A 25,588-nucleotide genomic window follows, 5' to 3' on the forward strand; every position below is an offset into this window, starting at 1 on the left:
AATCTGACTTTCGGCAATTCACTCAAAAATGGTGCCAAACGGTTGCAAATGCTCCCCTGAGGGTTTTGGCGGTCGAAAGAGAAGGCTTTTTAAAACAGGAAAAGAAATCAGCCCTCGACAACTTAACCGGCAGAAAAAGTTTTTTTTGAAAAATTTCCTAACCCCCGGGGTCACAATTTCACAGAAAATCTGACTTTCGGCAATTCATTTAAAAATGGTGCCAAACGGTTGCAAATGCTCCCCTGAAAGGTTTTTCGGTGGAAACAGAAGTCTTTTTGTCACAGGAAAAGGAATCAGCCCTCGACAACTTAACCAGCAGAAAAAGTTTTTTTTGAAAAATTCCGTAACCCCCGGGGTCACAATTTCATCAAAAATCTGACTTTCGGCAATTCACTCAAAAATGGTGCCAAACGGTTGCAAATGCTCCCCTGAAAGGTTTTTCGGTGGAAACAGAAGTATTTTTATCACAGGAAAAGGACTCAGCCCTCGACAACTTAACCGGCAGAAAAAGTTTTTTTTGAAAAATTCCCTAACCCTCGGTTTCACAATTTCATCAAAAATCTGACTTTCGAGAATTCACTCAAAAATGGTGCCGAACGGTTGCAAATGCTCCCCTGAAAGGTTTTTCGGTGGAAACAGAAGTCTTTTTATCACAGGAAAAGGAATCAGCCCTCAACAACTTAACTGGCAGAAATTTTTTTTTTAAAAGAATTCCCTAACCCCCGGGGTCACAATTTCACCAAGAATCTGACTTTCAGCAATTCACTCAAAAATGGTGCCAAACGGTTGCAAATGCTCCCCTGAAAGGTTTTTCGGTGGAAACAGAAGTCTTTTTATCACAGGAAAAGGAATCAGCCCTCAACAACTTAACCGGCAGAAAAAGTTTTTTTTTTGAAAAATTCCGTAACCCCCGGGGTCACAATTTCATCAAAAATCTGACTTTCGGGAATTCACTCAAAAATGGTGCCGAACGGTTGCAAATGCTCCCCTGAGTGTTTTGGCGGTCGAAAGAGAAGGCTTTTTAAAACAGGAAAAGAAATCAGACCTCTACAACTTAACCGGCAGAAAAAGTTTTTTTTTGAAAAATTCCGTAATTCCGCAATTCACTCAAAAATGGTGCCAAACGGTTGCAAATGCTCCCCTGTGGGTTTTGCCGGTCGAAAGAGAAGGCTTTTTAAAACAGGAAAAGGAATCAGCCCTGGACAACTTAACCAGCAGAAAAAGGTTTTTTTGAAAAATTCCCTAACCAATTTCACAGAAAATCTGACTTTCGGCAATTCACTTAAAAATGGTGCCAAACGGTTGCAAATGCTCCCCTGAAAGGTTTTTCGGTGGAAACAGAAGTCTTTTTATCACAGGAAAAGGAATCAGCCCTCAACAACTTAACCGGCAGAAAAAGATTTTTTTGAAAAATTCCCTAACCCCCGGGGTCACAATTTCATCAAAAATCTGACTTTCGGCAATTCACTCAAAAATGGAGCCAAACGGTTGCAAATGCTCCCCTGAGGGTTTTGGCGGTCGAAAGAGAAGGCTTTTTAAAACAGGAAAAGAAATCAGACCTCGACAACTTAACCGGCAGAAAAAGGTTTTTTAAAAAAATTCCCTAACCCCCGGGGTCACAATTTCACAGAAAATCTGCCTTTCGGCAATTCACTTAAAAATGGTGCCAAACGGTTGCAAATGCTCCCCTGAAAGGTTTTTCGGTGGAAACAGAAGTCTTTTTATCACAGGAAAAGGAATCAGCCCTCAACAACTTAACCGGCAGAAAAAGTTTTTTTTTTGAAAAATTCCGTAACCCCCGGGGTCACAATTTCATCAAAAATCTGACTTTCGGGAATTCACTCAAAAATGGTGCCGAACGGTTGCAAATGCTCCCCTGAGGGTTTTGGCGGTCGAAAGAGAAGGCTTTTTAAAACAGGAAAAGAAATCAGACCTCTACAACTTAACCGGCAGAAAAAGTTTTTTTTTGAAAAATTCCGTAACCCCCGGGGTCACAATTTCACAGAAAATCTGACTTTCGGCAATTCACTTAAAAATGGTGCCAAACGGTTGCAAATGCTCCCCTGAAAGGTTTTTCGGTGGAAACAGAAGTCTTTTTATCACAGGAAAAGGAATCAGCCCTCAACAACTTAACCAGCAGAAAATATTTTTTTTTTGAAAAATTCCCTAACCCCCGGGGTCACAATTTCATCAAGAATCTGACTTTCAGCAATTCACTCAAAAATGGTGCCAAACGGTTGCAAATGCTCCCCTGAAAGGTTTTTCGGTGGAAACAGAAGTCTTTTTATCACAGGAAAAGGAATCAGCCCTCAACAACTTAACCGGCAGAAAAAGATTTTTTTGAAAAATTCCCTAACCCACACAATTCATCAAAAATCTGACTTTCATCAGATTCTGACTTTCGGCAATTCACTCAAAAATGGTGCCAAACGGTTGCAAATGCTCCCCTGAGGGTTTTGGCGTTCGAAAGAGAAGGCTTTTTAAAACAGGAAAAGAAATCAGACCTCGACAACTTAACCGGCAGAAAAAGGTTTTTTTGAAAAATTCCCTAACCCCCGGGGTCACAATTTCACAGAAAATCTGCCTTTCGGCAATTCACTTAAAAATGGTGCCAAACGGTTGCAAATGCTCCCCTGAAAGGTTTTTCGGTGGAAACAGCAGTCTTTTTATCACAGGAAAAGGAATCAGCCCTCAACAACTTAACCGGCAGAAAAAGTTTTTTTTTTGAAAAATTCCGTAACCCCCGGGGTCACAATTTCATCAAAAATCTGACTTTCGGGAATTCACTCAAAAATGGTGCCGAACGGTTGCAAATGCTCCCCTGAGTGTTTTGGCGGTCGAAAGAGAAGGCTTTTTAAAACAGGAAAAGAAATCAGACCTCTACAACTTAACCGGCAGAAAAAGTTTTTTTTTGAAAAATTCCGTAACCCCCGGGGTCACAATTTCACAGAAAATCTGACTTTCGGCAATTCACTTAAAAATGGTGCCAAACGGTTGCAAATGCTCCCCTGAAAGGTTTTTCGGTGGAAACAGAAGTCTTTTTATCACAGGAAAAGGAATCAGCCCTCAACAACTTAACCGGCAGGAAAATATTTTTTTGAAAAAATCCCTAAGCCCCGGGGTCACAATTTCATCAAAAATCTGACTTTCGGCAATTCACTCAAAAATGGTGCCAAACGGTTGCAAATGCTCCCCTGTGGGTTTTGCCGGTCGAAAGAGAAGGCTTTTTGAAACAGGAAAAGGAATCAGCCCTGGACAACTTAACCAGCAGAAAAAGGTTTTTTTGAAAAATTCCCTAACCCCCGGGGTCACAATTTCACAGAAAATCTGACTTTCGGCAATTCACTTAAAAATGGTGCCAAACGGTTGCAAATGCTCCCCTGAAAGCTTTTTCGGTGGAAACAGAAGTCTTTTTATCACAGGAAAAGGAATCAGCCCTCAACAACTTAACCGGCATAAAAAGATTTTTTTGGAAAATTCCCTAACCCCCGGGGTCACAATTTCATCAAAAATCTGACTTTCGGCAATTCACTCAAAAATGGTGCCAAACGGTTGCAAATGCTCCCCTGAAAGATTTTTCAGTGAAAACAGAAGTCTTTTTATTACAGGAAAAGGAATCAGCCCTCAACAACTTAACCGGCAGAAAAATATTTCTTTGAAAAATTCCCTAAGCCCTGGGGTCACAATTTCACAGAAAATCTGACTTTCGGCAATTCACTTAAAAATGGTGCCAAACGGTTGCAAATGCTCCCCTGATAGGTTTTTCGGTGGAAACAGAAGTCTTTTTATCACAGGAAAAGGAATCAGCCCTCCACAACTTAACCGGCAGAAAAATATTTTTTTGAAAAGATCCCTAAGCCCCGTGGTCACAATTTCATCAAAAATCTGACTTTCGGCAATTCACTCAAAAATGGTGCCAAACGGTTGCAAATGCTCCCCTGAGGGTTTTGGCGGTCGAAAGAGAAGGCTTTTTATTACAGGAAAAGGAATCAGCCCTCAACAACTTAACCGGCAGAAAAATATTTTTTTGAAAAATTCCCTAACCCCCGGGGTCACAAATTCATCAAAAATCTGACTTTCGGCAATTCACTCAACAATGGTGCCAAACGGTTGCAAATGCTCCCCTGAAAGGTTTCTCGGGGGAAACAGAAGTCTTTTTATTACAGGAAAAGGAATCAGCCCTCAACAACTTAACCGGCAGAAAAATATTTTTTTGAAAAAATCCCGAAGCCCCGGGGTCACAATTTCATCAAAAATCTGACTTTCGGCAATTCACTCAAAAATGGTGCCAAACGGTTGCAAATGCTCCCCTGAGTGTTTTTCGGTGGAAACAGAAGTCTTTTTATCACAGGAAAAGGAATCAGCCCTCCACAACTTAACCGGCAGAAAAAGGTTTTTTTGAAAAATTCCCTAACCCCCGGGTTCACAATTTCACAGAATATCTGACTTTCGGCAATTCACTCAAAAATGGTGCCAAACGGTTGCAAATGCTCCCCTGAAAGGTTTTTCGGTGGAAGCAGAAGTCTTTTTATCACAGGAAAAGGAATCAGCCCTCAACAACTTAACCGGCAGAAAAAGTTTTTTTTTGAAAAAATCCCGAAGCCCTGGGGTCACAATTTCATCAAAAATCTGACTTTCGGCAATTCACTCAAAAATGGTGCCAAACGGTTGCAAATCCTCCCCTGAAAGGTTTCTCGGTGGAAACAGAAGTCTTTTTATCACAGGAAAAGGAATCAGCCCTCAACAACTTAACCGGCAGAAAAAGTTTTTTTTTGAAAAATTCCGTAACCCCCGGGGTCACAATTTCATCAAAAATCTGACTTTCAGGAATTCACTCAAAAATGGTGCCGAACGGTTGCAAATGCTCCCCTGAGTGTTTTGGCGGTCGAAAGAGAAGGCTTTTTAAAACAGGAAAAGAAATCAGCCCTCGACAACTTAACCGGCAGAAAAAGTTTTTTTAAAAAAATTCCCTAACCCCCGGGGTCACAATTTCACAGAAAATCTGCCTTTCGGCAATTCACTTAAAAATGGTGCCAAACGGTTGCAAATGCTCCCCTGAAAGGTTTTTCGGTGGAAACAGAAGTCTTTTTATCACAGGAAAAGGAATCAGCCCTCCACAACTTAACCGGCAGAAAAAGGTTTTTTTGAAAACTTCCCTAACCCCCGGGGTCACAATTTCACAGAAAATCTGCCTTTCGGCAATTCACTCAAAAATGGTGCCAAACGGTTGCAAATGCTCCCCTGAACGTTTTTTCAGTGGAAACAGAAGTCTTTTTATCACAGGAAAAGGAATCAGCCCTCAACAACTTAACTGGCAGAAAAATATTTTTTTGAAATATTCCCTAACCCCTGGGGTCACAATTTCATCAAAAATCTGACTTTCGGTAATTCACTCAAAAATGGTGCCAAACGGTTGCAAATGCTCCCCTGTGGGTTTTGCCGGTTGAAAGAGAAGGCTTTTTAAAACAGGAAAAGAAATCAGCCCTGGACAACTTAAGCAGCAGAAAAAGTTTTTTTTGAAAAATTCCCTAACCCCCGGGGTCACAATTTCACAGAAAATCTGACTTTCGGCAATTCACTTTAAAATGGTGCCAAACGGTTGCAAATGCTCCCCTGAAAGGTTTTTCGGTGGAAAGAGAAGTCTTTTTATCACAGGAAAAGGAATCAGCCCTCAACAACTTAACCAGCAGAAAATATATTTTTTAAAAAAATTCCCTAACCCCCGGGGTCACAATTTCATCAAGAATCTGACTTTCAGCAATTCACTCAAAAATGGTGCCAAACGGTTGCAAATGCTCCCCTGAAAGGTTTTTCGGTGGAAACAGAAGTCTTTTTATCACAGGAAAAGGAATCAGCCCTCAACAACTTAACCGGCAGAAAAAGATTTTTTTGAAAAATTCCCTAACCCCCGGGGTCACAATTTCATCAAAAATCTGACTTTCGGCAATTCACTCAAAAATGGTGCCAAACGGTTGCAAATGCTCCCCTGAGGGTTTTGGCGGTCGAAAGAGAAGGCTTTTTAAAACAGGAAAAGAAATCAGACCTCGACAACTTAACCGGCAGAAAAAGGTTTTTTTGAAAAATTCCCTAACCCCCGGGGTCACAATTTCACAGAAAATCTGCCTTTCGGCAATTCACTTAAAAATGGTGCCAAACGGTTGCAAATGCTCCCCTGAAAGGTTTTTCGGTGGAAACAGAAGTCTTTTTATCACAGGAAAAGGAATCAGCCCTCAACAACTTAACCGGCAGAAAAAGTTTTTTTTAAAAAAATTCCGTAACCCCCGGGGTCACAATTTCATCAAAAATCTGACTTTCGGGAATTCACTCAAAAATGGTGCCGAACGGTTGCAAATGCTCCCCTGAGTGTTTTGGCGGTCGAAAGAGAAGGCTTTTTTTCGGCAATTCACTTAAAAATGGTGCCAAACGGTTGCAAATGCTCCCCTGAAAGGTTTTTCGGTGGAAACAGAAGTCTTTTTATCACAGGAAAAGGAATCAGCCCTCAACAACTTAACCAGCAGAAAATATTTTTTTTTGAAAAATTCCCTAACCCCCGGGGTCACAATTTCATCAAGAATCTGACTTTCAGCAATTCACTCAAAAATGGTGCCAAACGGTTGCAAATGCTCCCCTGAAAGGTTTTTCGGTGGAAACAGAAGTCTTTTTATCACAGGAAAAGGAATCAGCCCTCAACAACTTAACCGGCAGAAAAAGATTTTTTTGAAAAATTCCCTAACCCCCGGGGTCACAATTTCATCAAAAATCTGACTTTCGGCAATTCACTCAAAAATGGTGCCAAACGGTTGCAAATGCTCCCCTGAGGGTTTTGGCGGTCGAAAGAGAAGGCTTTTTAAAACAGGAAAAGAAATCAGACCTCGACAACTTAACCGGCAGAAAAAGGTTTTTTTGAAAAATTCCCTAACCCCCGGGGTCACAATTTCACAGAAAATCTGCCTTTCGGCAATTCACTTAAAAATGGTGCCAAACGGTTGCAAATGCTCCCCTGAAAGGTTTTTCGGTGGAAACAGAAGTATTTTTATCACAGGAAAAGGAATCAGCCCTCAACAACTTAACCGGCAGAAAAAGTTTTTTTTTGAAAAATTCCGTAACCCCCGGGGTCACAATTTTATCAAAAATCTGACTTTCGGGAATTCACTCAAAAATGGTGCCGAACGGTTGCAAATGCTCCCCTGAGTGTTTTGGCGGTCGAAAGAGAAGGCTTTTTAAAACAGGAAAAGAAATCAGACCTCTACAACTTAACCGGCAGAAAAAGTTTTTTTAAAAAAAATTCCGTAACCCCCGGGGTCACAATTTCACAGAAAATCTGACTTTCGGCAATTCACTTAAAAATGGTGCCAAACGGTTGCAAATGCTCCCCTGAAAGGTTTTTCGGTGGAAACAGAAGTCTTTTTATCACAGGAAAAGGAATCAGCCCTCAACAACTTAACCGGCAGGAAAATATTTTTTTGAAAAAATCCCTAAGCCCCGGGGTCACAATTTCATCAAAAATCTGACTTTCGGCAATTCACTCAAAAATGGTGCCAAACGGTTGCAAATGCTCCCCTGTGGGTTTTGCCGGTCGAAAGAGAAGGCTTTTTAAAACAGGAAAAGGAATCAGCCCTGGACAACTTAACCAGCAGAAAAAGGTTTTTTTGAAAAATTCCCTAACCTCCGGGGTCACAATTTCACAGAAAATCTGACTTTCGGCAATTCACTTAAAAATGGTGCCAAACGGTTGCAAATGCTCCCCTGAAAGGTTTTTCGGTGGAAACAGAGGTCTTTTTATCACAGGAAAAGGAATCAGCCCTCCACAACTTAACCGGCAGAAAAATATTTTTTTGAAAAGATCCCTAACCCCCGGGGTCACAATTTCATCAAAAATCTGACTTTCGGCAATTCACTCAAAAATGGTGCCAAACGGTTGCAAATGCTCCCCTGAGGGTTTTGGCGGTCGAAAGAGAAGGCTTTTTAAAACAGGAAAAGAAATCAGCCCTCGACAACTTAACCGGCAGAAAAAGTTTTTTTTGAAAAATTTCCTAACCCCCGGGGTCACAATTTCACAGAAAATCTGACTTTCGGCAATTCATTTAAAAATGGTGCCAAACGGTTGCAAATGCTCCCCTGAAAGGTTTTTCGGGGGAAACAGAAGTCTTTTTGTCACAGGAAAAGGAATCAGCCCTCGACAACTTAACCAGCAGAAAAAGTTTTTTTCAAAAATTCCGTAACCCCCGGGGTCACAATTTCATCAAAAATCTGACTTTCGGCAATTCACTCAAAAATGGTGCCAAACGGTTGCAAATGCTCCCCTGAAAGGTTTTTCGGTGGAAACAGAAGTCTTTTTATCACAGGAAAAGGAATCAGCCCTCAACAACTTAACCGGCAGGAAAATATTTTTTTGAAAAAATCCCTAAGCCCCGGGGTCACAATTTCATCAAAAATCTGACTTTCGGCAATTCACTCAAAAATGGTGCCAAACGGTTGCAAATGCTCCCCTGTGGGTTTTGCCGGTCGAAAGAGAAGGCTTTTTAAAACAGGAAAAGGAATCAGCCCTGGACAACTTAACCAGCAGAAAAAGGTTTTTTTGAAAAATTCCCTAACCCCCGGGGTCACAATTTCACAGAAAATCTGACTTTCGGCAATTCACTTAAAAATGGTGCCAAACGGTTGCAAATGCTCCCCTGAAAGGTTTTTCGGTGGAAACAGAAGTCTTTTTATCACAGGAAAAGGAATCAGCCCTCAACAACTTAACCAGCAGAAAATATTTTTTTTTGAAAAATTCCCTAAACCCCCGGGGTCACAATTTCATCAAGAATCTGACTTTCAGCAATTCACTCAAAAATGGTGCCAAACGGTTGCAAATGCTCCCCTGAAAGGTTTTTCGGTGGAAACAGAAGTCTTTTTATCACAGGAAAAGGAATCAGCCCTCAACAACTTAACCGGCAGAAAAAGATTTTTTTGAAAAATTCCCTAACCCCCGGGGTCACAATTTCATCAAAAATCTGACTTTCGGCAATTCATTTAAAAATGGTGCCAAACGGTTGCAAATGCTCCCCTGAAAGGTTTTTCGGTGGAAACAGAAGTCTTTTTGTCACAGGAAAAGGAATCAGCCCTCGACAACTTAACCAGCAGAAAATTTTTTTTTCAAAAATTCCGTAACCCCCGGGGTCACAATTTCATCAAAAATCTGACTTTCGGCAATTCACTCAAAAATGGTGCCAAACGGTTGCAAATGCTCCCCTGAAAGGTTTTTCGGTGGAAACAGAAGTCTTTTTATCACAGGAAAAGGAATCAGCCCTCAACAACTTAACCGGCAGGAAAATATTTTTTTGAAAAAATCCCTAAGCCCCGGGGTCACAATTTCATCAAAAATCTGGCTTTCGGCAATTCACTCAAAAATGGTGCCAAACGGTTGCAAATGCTCCCCTGTGGGTTTTGCCGGTCGAAAGAGAAGGCTTTTTAAAACAGGAAAAGGAATCAGCCCTGGACAACTTAACCAGCAGAAAAAGGTTTTTTTGAAAAATTCCCTAACCCCCGGAGTCACAATTTCACAGAAAATCTGACTTTCGGCAATTCACTTAAAAATGGTGCCAAACGGTTGCAAATGCTCCCCTGAAAGGTTTTTCGGTGGAAAGAGAAGTCTTTTTATCACAGGAAAAGGAATCAGCCCTCAACAACTTAACCAGCAGAAAATATATTTTTTAAAAAAATTCCCTAACCCCCGGGGTCACAATTTCATCAAGAATCTGACTTTCAGCAATTCACTCAAAAATGGTGCCAAACGGTTGCAAATGCTCCCCTGAAAGGTTTTTCGGTGGAAACAGAAGTCTTTTTATCACAGGAAAAGGAATCAGCCCTCAACAACTTAACCGGCAGAAAAAGATTTTTTTGAAAAATTCCCTAACCCCCGGGGTCACAATTTCATCAAAAATCTGACTTTCGGCAATTCACTCAAAAATGGTGCCAAACGGTTGCAAATGCTCCCCTGAGGGTTTTGGCGGTCGAAAGAGAAGGCTTTTTAAAACAGGAAAAGAAATCAGACCTCGACAACTTAACCGGCAGAAAAAGGTTTTTTTGAAAAATTCCCTAACCCCCGGGGTCACAATTTCACAGAAAATCTGCCTTTCGGCAATTCACTTAAAAATGGTGCCAAACGGTTGCAAATGCTCCCCTGAAAGGTTTTTCGGTGGAAACAGAAGTCTTTTTATCACAGGAAAAGGAATCAGCCCTCAACAACTTAACCAGCAGAAAAAGTTTTTTTAAAAAAAATTCCGTAACCCCCGGGGTCACAATTTCATCAAAAATCTGACTTTCGGGAATTCACTCAAAAATGGTGCCGAACGGTTGCAAATGCTCCCCTGAGTGTTTTGGCGGTCGAAAGAGAAGGCTTTTTTTCGGCAATTCACTTAAAAATGGTGCCAAACGGTTGCAAATGCTCCCCTGAAAGGTTTTTCGGTGGAAACAGAAGTCTTTTTATCACAGGAAAAGGAATCAGCCCTCAACAACTTAACCAGCAGAAAATATTTTTTTTTGAAAAATTCCCTAACCCCCGGGGTCACAATTTCATCAAGAATCTGACTTTCAGCAATTCACTCAAAAATGGTGCCAAACGGTTGCAAATGCTCCCCTGAAAGGTTTTTCGGTGGAAACAGAAGTCTTTTTATCACAGGAAAAGGAATCAGCCCTCAACAACTTAACCGGCAGAAAAAGATTTTTTTGAAAAATTCCCTAACCCCCGGGGTCACAATTTCATCAAAAATCTGACTTTCGGCAATTCACTCAAAAATGGTGCCAAACGGTTGCAAATGCTCCCCTGAGGGTTTTGGCGGTCGAAAGAGAAGGCTTTTTAAAACAGGAAAAGAAATCAGACCTCGACAACTTAACCGGCAGAAAAAGGTTTTTTTGAAAAATTCCCTAACCCCCGGGGTCACAATTTCACAGAAAATCTGCCTTTCGGCAATTCACTTAAAAATGGTGCCAAACGGTTGCAAATGCTCCCCTGAAAGGTTTTTCGGTGGAAACAGAAGTATTTTTATCACAGGAAAAGGAATCAGCCCTCAACAACTTAACCGGCAGAAAAAGTTTTTTTTTGAAAAATTCCGTAACCCCCGGGGTCACAATTTTATCAAAAATCTGACTTTCGGGAATTCACTCAAAAATGGTGCCGAACGGTTGCAAATGCTCCCCTGAGTGTTTTGGCGGTCGAAAGAGAAGGCTTTTTAAAACAGGAAAAGAAATCAGACCTCTACAACTTAACCGGCAGAAAAAGTTTTTTTAAAAAAAATTCCGTAACCCCCGGGGTCACAATTTCACAGAAAATCTGACTTTCGGCAATTCACTTAAAAATGGTGCCAAACGGTTGCAAATGCTCCCCTGAAAGGTTTTTCGGTGGAAACAGAAGTCTTTTTATCACAGGAAAAGGAATCAGCCCTCAACAACTTAACCGGCAGGAAAATATTTTTTTGAAAAAATCCCTAAGCCCCGGGGTCACAATTTCATCAAAAATCTGACTTTCGGCAATTCACTCAAAAATGGTGCCAAACGGTTGCAAATGCTCCCCTGTGGGTTTTGCCGGTCGAAAGAGAAGGCTTTTTAAAACAGGAAAAGGAATCAGCCCTGGACAACTTAACCAGCAGAAAAAGGTTTTTTTGAAAAATTCCCTAACCTCCGGGGTCACAATTTCACAGAAAATCTGACTTTCGGCAATTCACTTAAAAATGGTGCCAAACGGTTGCAAATGCTCCCCTGAAAGGTTTTTCGGTGGAAACAGAGGTCTTTTTATCACAGGAAAAGGAATCAGCCCTCCACAACTTAACCGGCAGAAAAATATTTTTTTGAAAAGATCCCTAACCCCCGGGGTCACAATTTCATCAAAAATCTGACTTTCGGCAATTCACTCAAAAATGGTGCCAAACGGTTGCAAATGCTCCCCTGAGGGTTTTGGCGGTCGAAAGAGAAGGCTTTTTAAAACAGGAAAAGAAATCAGCCCTCGACAACTTAACCGGCAGAAAAAGTTTTTTTTGAAAAATTTCCTAACCCCCGGGGTCACAATTTCACAGAAAATCTGACTTTCGGCAATTCATTTAAAAATGGTGCCAAACGGTTGCAAATGCTCCCCTGAAAGGTTTTTCGGGGGAAACAGAAGTCTTTTTGTCACAGGAAAAGGAATCAGCCCTCGACAACTTAACCAGCAGAAAAAGTTTTTTTCAAAAATTCCGTAACCCCCGGGGTCACAATTTCATCAAAAATCTGACTTTCGGCAATTCACTCAAAAATGGTGCCAAACGGTTGCAAATGCTCCCCTGAAAGGTTTTTCGGTGGAAACAGAAGTCTTTTTATCACAGGAAAAGGAATCAGCCCTCAACAACTTAACCGGCAGGAAAATATTTTTTTGAAAAAATCCCTAAGCCCCGGGGTCACAATTTCATCAAAAATCTGACTTTCGGCAATTCACTCAAAAATGGTGCCAAACGGTTGCAAATGCTCCCCTGTGGGTTTTGCCGGTCGAAAGAGAAGGCTTTTTAAAACAGGAAAAGGAATCAGCCCTGGACAACTTAACCAGCAGAAAAAGGTTTTTTTGAAAAATTCCCTAACCCCCGGGGTCACAATTTCACAGAAAATCTGACTTTCGGCAATTCACTTAAAAATGGTGCCAAACGGTTGCAAATGCTCCCCTGAAAGGTTTTTCGGTGGAAACAGAAGTCTTTTTATCACAGGAAAAGGAATCAGCCCTCAACAACTTAACCAGCAGAAAATATTTTTTTTTGAAAAATTCCCTAAACCCCCGGGGTCACAATTTCATCAAGAATCTGACTTTCAGCAATTCACTCAAAAATGGTGCCAAACGGTTGCAAATGCTCCCCTGAAAGGTTTTTCGGTGGAAACAGAAGTCTTTTTATCACAGGAAAAGGAATCAGCCCTCAACAACTTAACCGGCAGAAAAAGATTTTTTTGAAAAATTCCCTAACCCCCGGGGTCACAATTTCATCAAAAATCTGACTTTCGGCAATTCATTTAAAAATGGTGCCAAACGGTTGCAAATGCTCCCCTGAAAGGTTTTTCGGTGGAAACAGAAGTCTTTTTGTCACAGGAAAAGGAATCAGCCCTCGACAACTTAACCAGCAGAAAATTTTTTTTTCAAAAATTCCGTAACCCCCGGGGTCACAATTTCATCAAAAATCTGACTTTCGGCAATTCACTCAAAAATGGTGCCAAACGGTTGCAAATGCTCCCCTGAAAGGTTTTTCGGTGGAAACAGAAGTCTTTTTATCACAGGAAAAGGAATCAGCCCTCAACAACTTAACCGGCAGGAAAATATTTTTTTGAAAAAATCCCTAAGCCCCGGGGTCACAATTTCATCAAAAATCTGGCTTTCGGCAATTCACTCAAAAATGGTGCCAAACGGTTGCAAATGCTCCCCTGTGGGTTTTGCCGGTCGAAAGAGAAGGCTTTTTAAAACAGGAAAAGGAATCAGCCCTGGACAACTTAACCAGCAGAAAAAGGTTTTTTTGAAAAATTCCCTAACCCCCGGAGTCACAATTTCACAGAAAATCTGACTTTCGGCAATTCACTTAAAAATGGTGCCAAACGGTTGCAAATGCTCCCCTGAAAGGTTTTTCGGTGGAAACAGAAGTCTTTTTATCACAGGAAAAGGAATCAGCCCTCAACAACTTAACCAGCAGAAAATATTTTTTTTTGAAAAATTCCCTAACCCCCGGGGTCACAATTTCATCAAGCATCTGACTTTCAGCAATTCACTCAAAAATGGTGCCAAACGGTTGCAAATGCTCCCCTGAAAGGTTTTTCGGTGGAAACAGAAGTCTTTTTATCACAGGAAAAGGAATCAGCCCTCAACAACTTAACCGGCCGAAAAAGATTTTTTTGAAAAATTCCCTAACCCCCGGGGTCACAATTTCATCAAAAATCTGACTTTCGGCAATTCACTCAAAAATGGTGCCAAACGGTTGCAAATGCTCCCCTGAGGGTTTTGGCGGTCGAAAGAGAAGGCTTTTAAAAACAGGAAAAGAAATCAGCCCTCGACAACTTAACCGGCAGAAAAAGTTTTTTTTGAAGAATTTCCTAACCCCCGGGGTCACAATTTCACAGAAAATCTGACTTTCGGCAATTCATTTAAAAATGGTGCCAAACGGTTGCAAATGCTCCCCTGAAAGGTTTTTCGGTGGAAACAGAAGTCTTTTTATCACAGGAAAAGGAATCAGCCCTCAACAACTTAACCAGCAGAAAAAGTTTTTTTCAAAAATTCCGTAACCCCCGGGGTCACAATTTCATCAAAAATCTGACTTTCGGCAATTCACTCAAAAATGGTGCCAAACGGTTGCAAATGCTCCCCTGAAAGGTTTTTCGGTGGAAACAGAAGTCTTTTTATCACAGGAAAAGGAATCAGCCCTCAACAACTTAACCGGCAGGAAAATATTTTTTTGAAAAAATCCCTAAGCCCCGGGGTCACAATTTCATCAAAAATATGACTTTCGGCAATTCACTCAAAAATGGTGCCAAACGGTTGCAAATGCTCCCCTGTGGGTTTTGCCGGTCGAAAGAGAAGGCTTTTTAAAACAGGAAAAGGAATCAGCCCTGGACAACTTAACCAGCAGAAAAAGGTTTTTTTGAAAAATTCCCTAACCCCCGGGGTCACAATTTCACAGAAAATCTGACTTTCGGCAATTCACTTAAAAATGGTGCCAAACGGTTGCAAATGCTCCCCTGAAAGGTTTTTCGGTGGAAACAGAAGTCTTTTTATCACAGGAAAAGGAATCAGCCCTCAACAACTTAACCAGCAGAAAATATTTTTTTTTGAAAAATTCCCTAACCCCCGGGGTCACAATTTCATCAAGAATCTGACTTTCAGCAATTCACTCAAAAATGGTGCCAAACGGTTGCAAATGCTCCCCTGAAAGGTTTTTCGGTGGAAACAGAAGTCTTTTTATCACAGGAAAAGGAATCAGCCCTCAACAACTTAACCGGCAGAAAAAGATTTTTTTGAAAAATTCCCTAACCCCCGGGGTCACAATTTCATCAAAAATCTGACTTTCGGCAATTCACTCAAAAATGGTGCCAAACGGTTGGAAATGCTCCCCTGAGGGTTTTGGCGGTCGAAAGAAAAGGCTTTTTAAAACAGGAAAAGAAATCAGACCTCGACAACTTAACCGGCAGAAAAAGGTTTTTTTGAAAAATTCCCTAACCCCCGGGGTCACAATTTCACAGAAAATCTGCCTTTTGGCAATTCACTTAAAAATGGTGCCAAACGGTTGCAAATGCTCCCCTGAAAGGTTTTTCGGTGGAAACAGAAGTCTTTTTATCACAGGAAAAGGAATCAGCCCTCAACAACTTAACCGGCAGAAAAAGTTTTTTTTTGAAAAATTCCGTAACCCCCGGGGTCACAATTTCATCAAAAATCTGACTTTCGGGAATTCACTCAAAAATGGTGCCGAACGGTTGCAAATGCTCCCCTGAGTGTTTTGGCGGTCGAAAGAGAAGGCTTTTTAAAACAGGAAAAGAAATCAGACCTCTACAACTTAACCGGCAGAAAAAGTTTTTTTTTGAAAAATTCCGTAACCCCCGGGGTCACAATTTCACAGAAAATCTGACTTTCGGCAATTCACTTAAAAATGGTGCCAAACGGTTGCAAATGCTCCCCTGAAAGGTTTTTCGGTGGAAACAGAAGTCTTTTTGTCACAGGAAAAGGAATCAGCCCTCGACAACTTAACCAGCAGAAAAAGTTTTTTTCAAAAATTCCGTAACCCCCGGGGTCACAATTTCATCAAAAATCTGACTTTCGGCAATTCACTCAAAAATGGTGCCAAACGGTTGCAAATGCTCCCCTGAAAGGTTTTTCGGTGGAAACAGAAGTCTTTTTATCACAGGAAAAGGAATCAGCCCTCAACAACTTAACCGGCAGAAAAAGATTTTTTTGAAAAAATCCCTAAGCCCCGGGGTCACAATTTCATCAAAAATCTGACTTTCGGCAATTCACTCAAAAATGGTGCCAAACGGTTGCAAATGCTCCCCTGTGGGTTTTGCCGGTCGAAAGAGAAGGCTTTTTAAAACAGGAAAAGGAATCAGCCCTGGACAACTTAACCAGCAGAAAAAGGTTTTTTTGAAAAATTCCCTAACCCCCGGGGTCACAATTTCACAGAAAATCTGACTTTCGGCAATTCACTTAAAAATGGTGCCAAACGGTTGCAAATGCTCCCCTGAAAGGTTTTTCGGTGGAAACAGAAGTCTTTTTATCACAGGAAAAGGAATCAGCCCTCAACAACTTAACCAGCAGAAAATATTTTTTTTTGAAAAATTCCCTAACCCCCGGGGTCACAATTTCATCAAGAATCTGACTTTCAGCAATTCACTCAAAAATGGTGCCAAACGGTTGCAAATGCTCCCCTGAAAGGTTTTTCGGTGGAAACAGAAGTCTTTTTATCACAGGAAAAGGAATCAGCCCTCAACAACTTAACCGGCAGAAAAAGATTTTTTTGAAAAATTCCCTAACCCCCGGGGTCACAATTTCATCAAAAATCTGACTTTCGGCAATTCACTCAAAAATGGTGCCAAACGGTTGCAAATGCTCCCCTGAGGGTTTTGGCGGTCGAAAGAGAAGGCTTTTTAAAACAGGAAAAGAAATCAGACCTCGACAACTTAACCGGCAGAAAAAGGTTTTTTTGAAAAATTCCCTAACCCCCGGGGTCACAATTTCACAGAAAATCTGCCTTTCGGCAATTTACTTAAAAATGGTGCCAAACGGTTGCAAATGCTCCCCTGAAAGGTTTTTCGGTGGAAACAGAAGTCTTTTTATCACAGGAAAAGGAATCAGCCCTCAACAACTTAACCGGCAGAAAAAGTTTTTTTTTTGAAAAATTCCGTAACCCCCGGGGTCACAATTTCATCAAAAATCTGACTTTCGGGAATTCACTCAAAAATGGTGCCGAACGGTTGCAAATGCTCCCCTGAGTGTTTTGGCGGTCGAAAGAGCAGGCTTTTTAAAACAGGAAAAGAAATCAGACCTCTACAACTTAGCCGGCAGAAAAAGTTTTTTTTTGAAAAATTCCGTAATTCCGGAATTCACTTAAAAATGGTGCCAAACGGTTGCAAATGCTCCCCTGAAAGGTTTTTCGGTGGAAACAGAAGTCTTTTTATCACAGGAAAAGGAATCAGCCCTCAACAACTTAACCGGCAGGAAAATATTTTTTTGAAAAAATCCCTAAGCCCCGGGGTCACTATTTCATCAAAAATCTGACTTTCGGCAATTCACTTAAAAATGGTGCCAAACGGTTGCAAATGCTCCCCTGAAAGGTTTTTCGGTGGAAACAGAAGTCTTTTTATCACAGGAAAAGGAATCAGCCCTCAACAACTTAACCGGCAGGAAAAGTTTTTTTTTTGAAAAATTCCGTAACCCCCGGGGTCACAATTTCATCAAAAATCTGACTTTCGGGAATTCACTCAAAAATGGTGCCGAACGGTTGCAAATGCTCCCCTGAGTGTTTTGGCGGTCGAAAGAGAAGGCTTTTTAAAACAGGAAAAGAAATCAGACCTCTACAACTTAACCGGCAGAAAAAGTTTTTTTTTGAAAAATTCCGTAATTCCGCAATTCACTCAAAAATGGTGCCAAACGGTTGCAAATGCTCCCCTGTGGGTTTTGCCGGTCGAAAGAGAAGGCTTTTTAAAACAGGAAAAGGAATCAGCCCTGGACAACTTAACCAGCAGAAAAAGGTTTTTTTGAAAAATTCCCTAACCAATTTCACAGAAAATCTGACTTTCGGCAATTCACTTAAAAATGGTGCCAAACGGTTGCAAATGCTCCCCTGAAAGGTTTTTCGGTGGAAACAGAAGTCTTTTTATCACAGGAAAAGGAATCAGCCCTCAACAACTTAACCGGCAGAAAAAGATTTTTTTGAAAAATTCCCTAACCCCCGGGGTCACAATTTCATCAAAAATCTGACTTTCGGCAATTCACTCAAAAATGGAGCCAAACGGTTGCAAATGCTCCCCTGAGGGTTTTGGCGGTCGAAAGAGAAGGCTTTTTAAAACAGGAAAAGAAATCAGACCTCGACAACTTAACCGGCAGAAAAAGGTTTTTTAAAAAAATTCCCTAACCCCCGGGGTCACAATTTCACAGAAAATCTGCCTTTCGGCAATTCACTTAAAAATGGTGCCAAACGGTTGCAAATGCTCCCCTGAAAGGTTTTTCGGTGGAAACAGAAGTCTTTTTATCACAGGAAAAGGAATCAGCCCTCAACAACTTAACCGGCAGAAAAAGTTTTTTTTTTGAAAAATTCCGTAACCCCCGGGGTCACAATTTCATCAAAAATCTGACTTTCGGGAATTCACTCAAAAATGGTGCCGAACGGTTGCAAATGCTCCCCTGAGGGTTTTGGCGGTCGAAAGAGAAGGCTTTTTAAAACAGGAAAAGAAATCAGACCTCTACAACTTAACCGGCAGAAAAAGTTTTTTTTTGAAAAATTCCGTAACCCCCGGGGTCACAATTTCACAGAAAATCTGACTTTCGGCAATTCACTTAAAAATGGTGCCAAACGGTTGCAAATGCTCCCCTGAAAGGTTTTTCGGTGGAAACAGAAGTCTTTTTATCACAGGAAAAGGAATCAGCCCTCAACAACTTAACCAGCAGAAAATATTTTTTTTTTGAAAAATTCCCTAACCCCCGGGGTCACAATTTCATCAAGAATCTGACTTTCAGCAATTCACTCAAAAATGGTGCCAAACGGTTGCAAATGCTCCCCTGAAAGGTTTTTCGGTGGAAACAGAAGTCTTTTTATCACAGGAAAAGGAATCAGCCCTCAACAACTTAACCGGCAGAAAAAGATTTTTTTGAAAAATTCCCTAACCCCCGGGGTCACAATTTCACAGAAAATCTGACTTTCGGCAATTCACTTAAAAATGGTGCCAAACGGTTGCAAATGCTCCCCTGAAAGCTTTTTCGGTGGAAACAGAAGTCTTTTTATCACAGGAAAAGGAATCAGCCCTCAACAACTTAACCGGCATAAAAAGATTTTTTTGGAAAATTCCCTAACCCCCGGGGTCACAATTTCATCAAAAATCTGACTTTCGGCAATTCACTCAAAAATGGTGCCAAACGGTTGCAAATGCTCCCCTGAAAGATTTTTCAGTGAAAACAGAAGTCTTTTTATTACAGGAAAAGGAATCAGCCCTCAACAACTTAACCGGCAGAAAAATATTTCTTTGAAAAATTCCCTAAGCCCTGGGGTCACAATTTCACAGAAAATCTGACTTTCGGCAATTCACTTAAAAATGGTGCCAAACGGTTGCAAATGCTCCCCTGATAGGTTTTTCGGTGGAAACAGAAGTCTTTTTATCACAGGAAAAGGAATCAGCCCTCCACAACTTAACCGGCAGAAAAATATTTTTTTGAAAAGATCCCTAAGCCCCGTGGTCACAATTTCATCAAAAATCTGACTTTCGGCAATTCACTCAAAAATGGTGCCAAACGGTTGCAAATGCTCCCCTGAGGGTTTTGGCGGTCGAAAGAGAAGGCTTTTTAAAACAGGAAAAGAAATCAGCCCTCGACAACTTAACCGGCAGAAAAAGATTTTTTTGAAAAATTTCCTAACCCCCGGGGTCACAATTTCACAGAAAATCTGACTTTCGGCAATTCATTTAAAAATGGTGCCAAACGGTTGCAAATGCTCCCCTGAAAGGTTTTTCGGTGGAAACAGAAGTCTTTTTATCACAGGAAAAGGAATCAGCCCTCGACAACTTAACCAGCAGAAAAAGTTTTTTTCAAAAATTCCGTAACCCCCGGGGTCACAATTTCATCAAAAATCTGACTTTCGGCAATTCACTCAAAAATGGTGCCAAACGGTTGCAAATGCTCCCCTGAAAGGTTTTTCGGTGGAAACAGAAGTATTTTTATCACAGGAAAAGGACTCAGCCCTCGACAACTTAACCGGCAGAAAAAGATTTTTTTGAAAAATTCCCTAACCCTCGGGTTCACAATTTCATCAAAAATCTGACTTTCGAGAATTCACTAAAAAATGGTGCCGAACGGTTGCAAATGCTCCCCTGAAAGGTTTTTCGGTGGAAACAGAAGTCTTTTTATCACAGGAAAAGGAATCAGCCCTCAACAACTTAACCGGCAGAAAATTTTTTTTAAAAAAAATTCCCTAACCCCCGGGGTCACAATTTCACCAAGAATCTGACTTTCAGCAATTCACTCAAAAATGGTGCCAAACGGTTGCAAATGCTCCCCTGAAAGGTTTTTCGGTGGAAACAGAAGTCTTTTTATCACAGGAAAAGGAATCAGCCCTCCACAACTTAACCGGCAAAAAAAGGGTTTTTTGAAAAATTCCCTAACCCCCGGGGTCACAATTTCATCAAAAATCTGACTTTCGGCAATTCATTCAAAAATAGTGCCAAACGGTTGCAAATACTCCCCAGAGTGTTTTGGCGTTCGAAAGAGAAGGCTTTTTAAAACAGGAAAAGAAATCAGCCCTCGACAACTTAACCGGCATAAAAAGGTTTTTTTGAAATATTCCCTAACCCCCGGGGTCACAATTTCACAGAAAATCTGACTTTCGGCAATTCACTTAAAAATGGTGCCAAACGGTTGCAAATGCTCCCCTGATAGGTTTTTCGGTGGAAACAGAAGTCTTTTTATCACAGGAAAAGGAATCAGCCCTCAACAACTTAACCAGCAGAAATTTTTTTTTTTGAAAAATTCCCTAACCCCCGGGGTCACAATTTCATCAAAAATCTGACTTTCGGCAATTCACTCAAAAATGGTGCCAAGCGGTTGCAAATGCTCCCCTGAAAGGTTTTTCGGTGGAAACAGAAGTCTTTTTATTACAGGAAAAGGAATCAGCCCTCAACAACTTAACCGGCAGAAAAATATTTTTTTGAAAAATTCCCTAACCCCCGGGGTCACAATTTCATCAAAAATCTGACTTTCGGCAATTCACTCAACAATGGTGCCAAACGGTTGCAAATGCTCCCCTGAGTGTTTTGGCGGTCGAAAGAGAAGGCTTTTTAAAACAGGAAAAGAAATCAGCCCTCGACAACTTAACCGGCAGAAAAAGGTTTTTTTGAAAAATTTTCTAACCCCCGGGGTCACAATTTCACAGAAAATCTGACTTTCGGCAATTCACTTTAAAATGGTGCCAAACGGTTGCAAATGCTCCCCGGAAAGGTTTTTCGGTGGAAACAGAAGTCTTTTTATCACAGGAAAAGGAATCAGCCCTCCACAACCGGCGGAAAAATATTTTTTTGAAAAATTCCCTAACCCCCGGGGTCACAATTTCATCAAAAATCTGACTTTCGGCAATTCACTCAAAAATGGTGCCAAACGGTTGCAAATGCTCCCCTGAAAGGTTTTTCGGTGGAAACAGAAGTCTTTTTATCACAGGAAAAGGAATCAGCCCTCCACAACTTAACCGGCAGAAAAAGGTTTTTTTGAAAAATTCCCTAACCCCCGGGTTCACAATTTCACAGAAAATCTGACTTTCGGCAATTCACTCAAAAATGGTGCCAAACGGTTGCAAATGCTCCCCTGAAAGGTTTTTCGGTGGAAGCAGAAGTCTTTTTATTACAAGAAAAGGAATCAGCCCTCCACAACTTAACCGGCAGAAAAATATTTTTTTGAAAAAATCCCGAAGCCCTGGGGTCACAATTTCATCAAAAATCTGACTTTCGGCAATTCACTCAAAAATGGTGCCAAACGGTTGCAAATGCTCCCCTGAAAGGTTTCTCGCTGGAAACAGAAGTCTTTTTATCACAGGAAAAGGAATCAGCCCTCCACAACTTAACCGGCAGAAAAATATTTTTTTGAAAAATTCCCTAACCCCCGGGCTCACAATTTCATCAAAAATCTGACTTTCGGCAATTCACTCAACAATGGTGCCAAACGGTTGCAAATGCTCCCCTGAAAGGTTTTTCGGGGGAAACAGAAGTCTTTTTATTACAGGAAAAGGAATCAGCCCTCAACAACTTAACCGGCAGAAAAATATTTTTTTTGAAAAAATCCCGAAGCCCCGGGGTCACAATTTCACAGAAAATCTGACTTTCGGCAATTCACTCAAAAATGGTGCCAAACGGTTGCAAATGTTCCCCTGAGTGTTTTGGCGGTCGAAAGAGAAGGCTTTTTAAAACAGGAAAAGAAATCAGCCCTCGACAACTTAACCGGCAGAAAAAGGTTTTTTTGAAAAATTTTCTAACCCCCGGGGTCACAATTTCACAGAAAATCTGACTTTCGGCAATTCACTTTAAAATGGTGCCAAACGGTTGCAAATGCTCCCCGGAAAGGTTTTTCGGTGGAAACAGAAGTCTTTTTATCACAGGAAAAGGAATCAGCCCTCCACAACCGGCGGAAAAATATTTTTTTGAAAAATTCCCTAACCCCCGGGGTCACAATTTCATCAAAAATCTGACTTTCGGCAATTCACTCAAAAATGGTGCCAAACGGTTGCAAATGCTCCCCTGAAAGGTTTTTCGGTGGAAACAGAAGTCTTTTTATCACAGGAAAAGGAATCAGCCCTCCACAACTTAACCGGCAGAAAAAGGTTTTTTTGAAAAATTCCCTAACCCCCGGGTTCACAATTTCACAGAAAATCTGACTTTCGGCAATTCACTCAAAAATGGTGCCAAACGGTTGCAAATGCTCCCCTGAAAGGTTTTTCGGTGGAAGCAGAAGTCTTTTTATTACAAGAAAAGGAATCAGCCCTCCACAACTTAACCGGCAGAAAAATATTTTTTTGAAAAAATCCCGAAGCCCTGGGGTCACAATTTCATCAAAAATCTGACTTTCGGCAATTCACTCAAAAATGGTGCCAAACGGTTGCAAATGCTCCCCTGAAAGGTTTCTCGCTGGAAACAGAAGTCTTTTTATCACAGGAAAAGGAATCAGCCCTCCACAACTTAACCGGCAGAAAAATATTTTTTTGAAAAATTCCCTAACCCCCGGGCTCACAATTTCATCAAAAATCTGACTTTCGGCAATTCACTCAACAATGGTGCCAAACGGTTGCAAATGCTCCCCTGAAAGGTTTTTCGGGGGAAACAGAAGTCTTTTTATTACAGGAAAAGGAATCAGCCCTCAACAACTTAACCGGCAGAAAAATATTTTTTTGAAAAAATCCCGAAGCCCCGGGGTCACAATTTCACAGAAAATCTGACTTTCGGCAATTCACTCAAAAATGGTGCCAAACGGTTGCAAATGTTCCCCTGAGTGTTTTGGCGGTCAAAAGAGAAGGCTTTTTAAAACAGGAAAAGAAATCAGACCTCGACAACTTAACCGGCAGAAAAAGGTTTTTTTGAAAAATTCCGTAACCCCCGGGGTCACAATTTCACAGAAAATCTGACTTTCGGCAATTCACTTAAAAATGGTGCCAAACGGTTGCAAATGCTCCCCGGAAAGGTTTTTCGGTGGAAACAGAAGTCTTTTTATCACAGGAAAAGGAATCAGCCCTCCACAACCGGCGGAAAAATATTTTTTTAAAAAAAATCCCTAAGCCTCGGGGTCACAATTTCACAGAAAATCTGACTTTCGGCAATTCACTTAAAAATGGTGCCAAACGGTTGCAAATGCTCCCCTGAAAGGTTTTTCGGTGGAAACAGAAGTCTTTTTATCACAGGAAAAGGAATCAGCCCTCAACAACTTAACCGGCAGAAAAATATTTTTTTGAAAAGATCCCTAAGCCCCGTGTCACAATTTCATCAAAAATCTGACTTTCGGCAATTCACTCTGGGAACTGCTGGGTGTTTTGTAAAATCTTCAGCTTGGATGTTTTGTCTTGTATTGCTTTCCCATGGGATTTACAATTTGACATTGATGCACGGAAAGCCGTGGAATGAGTGGCACAGCTAAAACAAGAGCTGCTAAAAAAGCAAAGCAGACTGAACTGTTGCAAACAACTCTAACTGGGCAGCTACGTAGATCATCTGTCCCAACTGTTATAGGCCTGCAAGAGGAAGAATTCAAACAGCCAGCTCCAGGGGATATGGCTTCAGGAGGATTGGACCCAGTTTCTAAAGAAATACTGGAGCAATTGGCAGCTTTGAATAAGAAAGCTGATGAGCAGGCGGCTAGAATTGAACAAGTAACAGGTATTATCAGTAAATTGACAGACCAAGCTAATCAAAATACACAGGAGATCGGGAATATCAAAACTGCAACAGAAGAAAATCGGAAATTGGCTCAAGAAGCGAAATTAAGTGCGGAACAGGCTAATAAAAAGATTGAGGAAGTGAAAGGGGAAGTAAGGCCACTGAATAGAAGGATCAACGAACAGCAAGCCTTTCTGTCCATGCAGGAACTGAAAAACAAGGAGAGCAATTTGAGACTTAGAAACATACCGGAATCTGAAAAAGAAGATTTGATTGGATTTTTGACATCAGAAATTTCAAAATCTTGGAATTTAGCTGAAGACAAGGACTTTAAAATAGTCACCGCATTCAGATTGGGAAGAGTGGCGAGGAAGGATAAACCAAGAGATTGTCTGATCATTTTGAGATCTAGGCAAGAAAGAGATAACTTACTCAGCCTACATTTTAAAACTCCATTGGTGATTCAGGGTAAGACAGCAGAAATCTACAGAGATATACCTAAACAACTTTTGGACTTGAGAATTGCATTTAAAGACCTTGCAGCACTATTGAGAAACAACGCAATTCCTTATAGGTGGGAATTCCCCAAAGGACTGTCTTTTAACTTCAAAGGGGAAAAGGTAAAAATTCGAAGTGAAGAAGACCAAGAAAAATTCCTGAACGACCATGGGGAGGACCTTCGGAAAGGAGTGGCAGGAGCTTGGCCACCCCCGCCTCCTAGCTCAACACCTGTTTCACCTCCAAATTTGGATGAAAAGGGAGATCCATCCCTAACAGACTGATAGATTGATCCAGGATGTCTCTGCAGCTATTTAGTTGGAATATTCATGGAGCAAATTCCCCTGAGAAAAGGAAAAAAAATTTTCATATATTGAAAAAAGAACAATTGGACATTATATGTTTACAAGAAACACACGTGACGAGGCTTCATAGGAGAGTTTTAATCAACAAAAGACTAGGCCAAGAATTTATTTCATCGGACAAGGTTAAGAAAAGAGGAGTAGTGACTTATGCAAAAGAAAATTTATCACCAAAATTTTTGTTTAAAGATGAACAAGGAAGAATTTTAGCAATTGAAATACAAACAAAAGGAGAGAAATTTTTGATAGTAGGAATATATGCACCTAATGAGGGGAAATCGAAATTTTACAAAAAGCTGCATGAGACAATGCTGGATTATATTGATTATACCAACATCATTGTGATGGGAGACATGAATGGGGTGGTCTCCACTTATATGGACAAGTCACAACACCAAAACCTGACTAATGATGGTAGACTACCTAAGACCTTTTTCGAACTGACTGATAACATGGATCTGATCGACATTTGGAGGACAAAGAACCCACTAGGTAAAGAGGGAACATTCTTTTCTGAGACTCACCTATCCTGGACAAGAATCGACCAAATTTGGATATCCAGAGGACTGGCCCCCAAAGCAAAAAAAGCAGAAATCTGCCCTAAAACTTGCTCCGACCATAATGCACTAAAAGTGGAACTGAGACTTATG

Source organism: Podarcis vaucheri (genome assembly GCF_965113315.1).
Source record: "Podarcis vaucheri genome assembly, chromosome: 6".
Lineage (NCBI taxonomy): Eukaryota > Metazoa > Chordata > Lepidosauria > Squamata > Lacertidae > Podarcis > Podarcis vaucheri.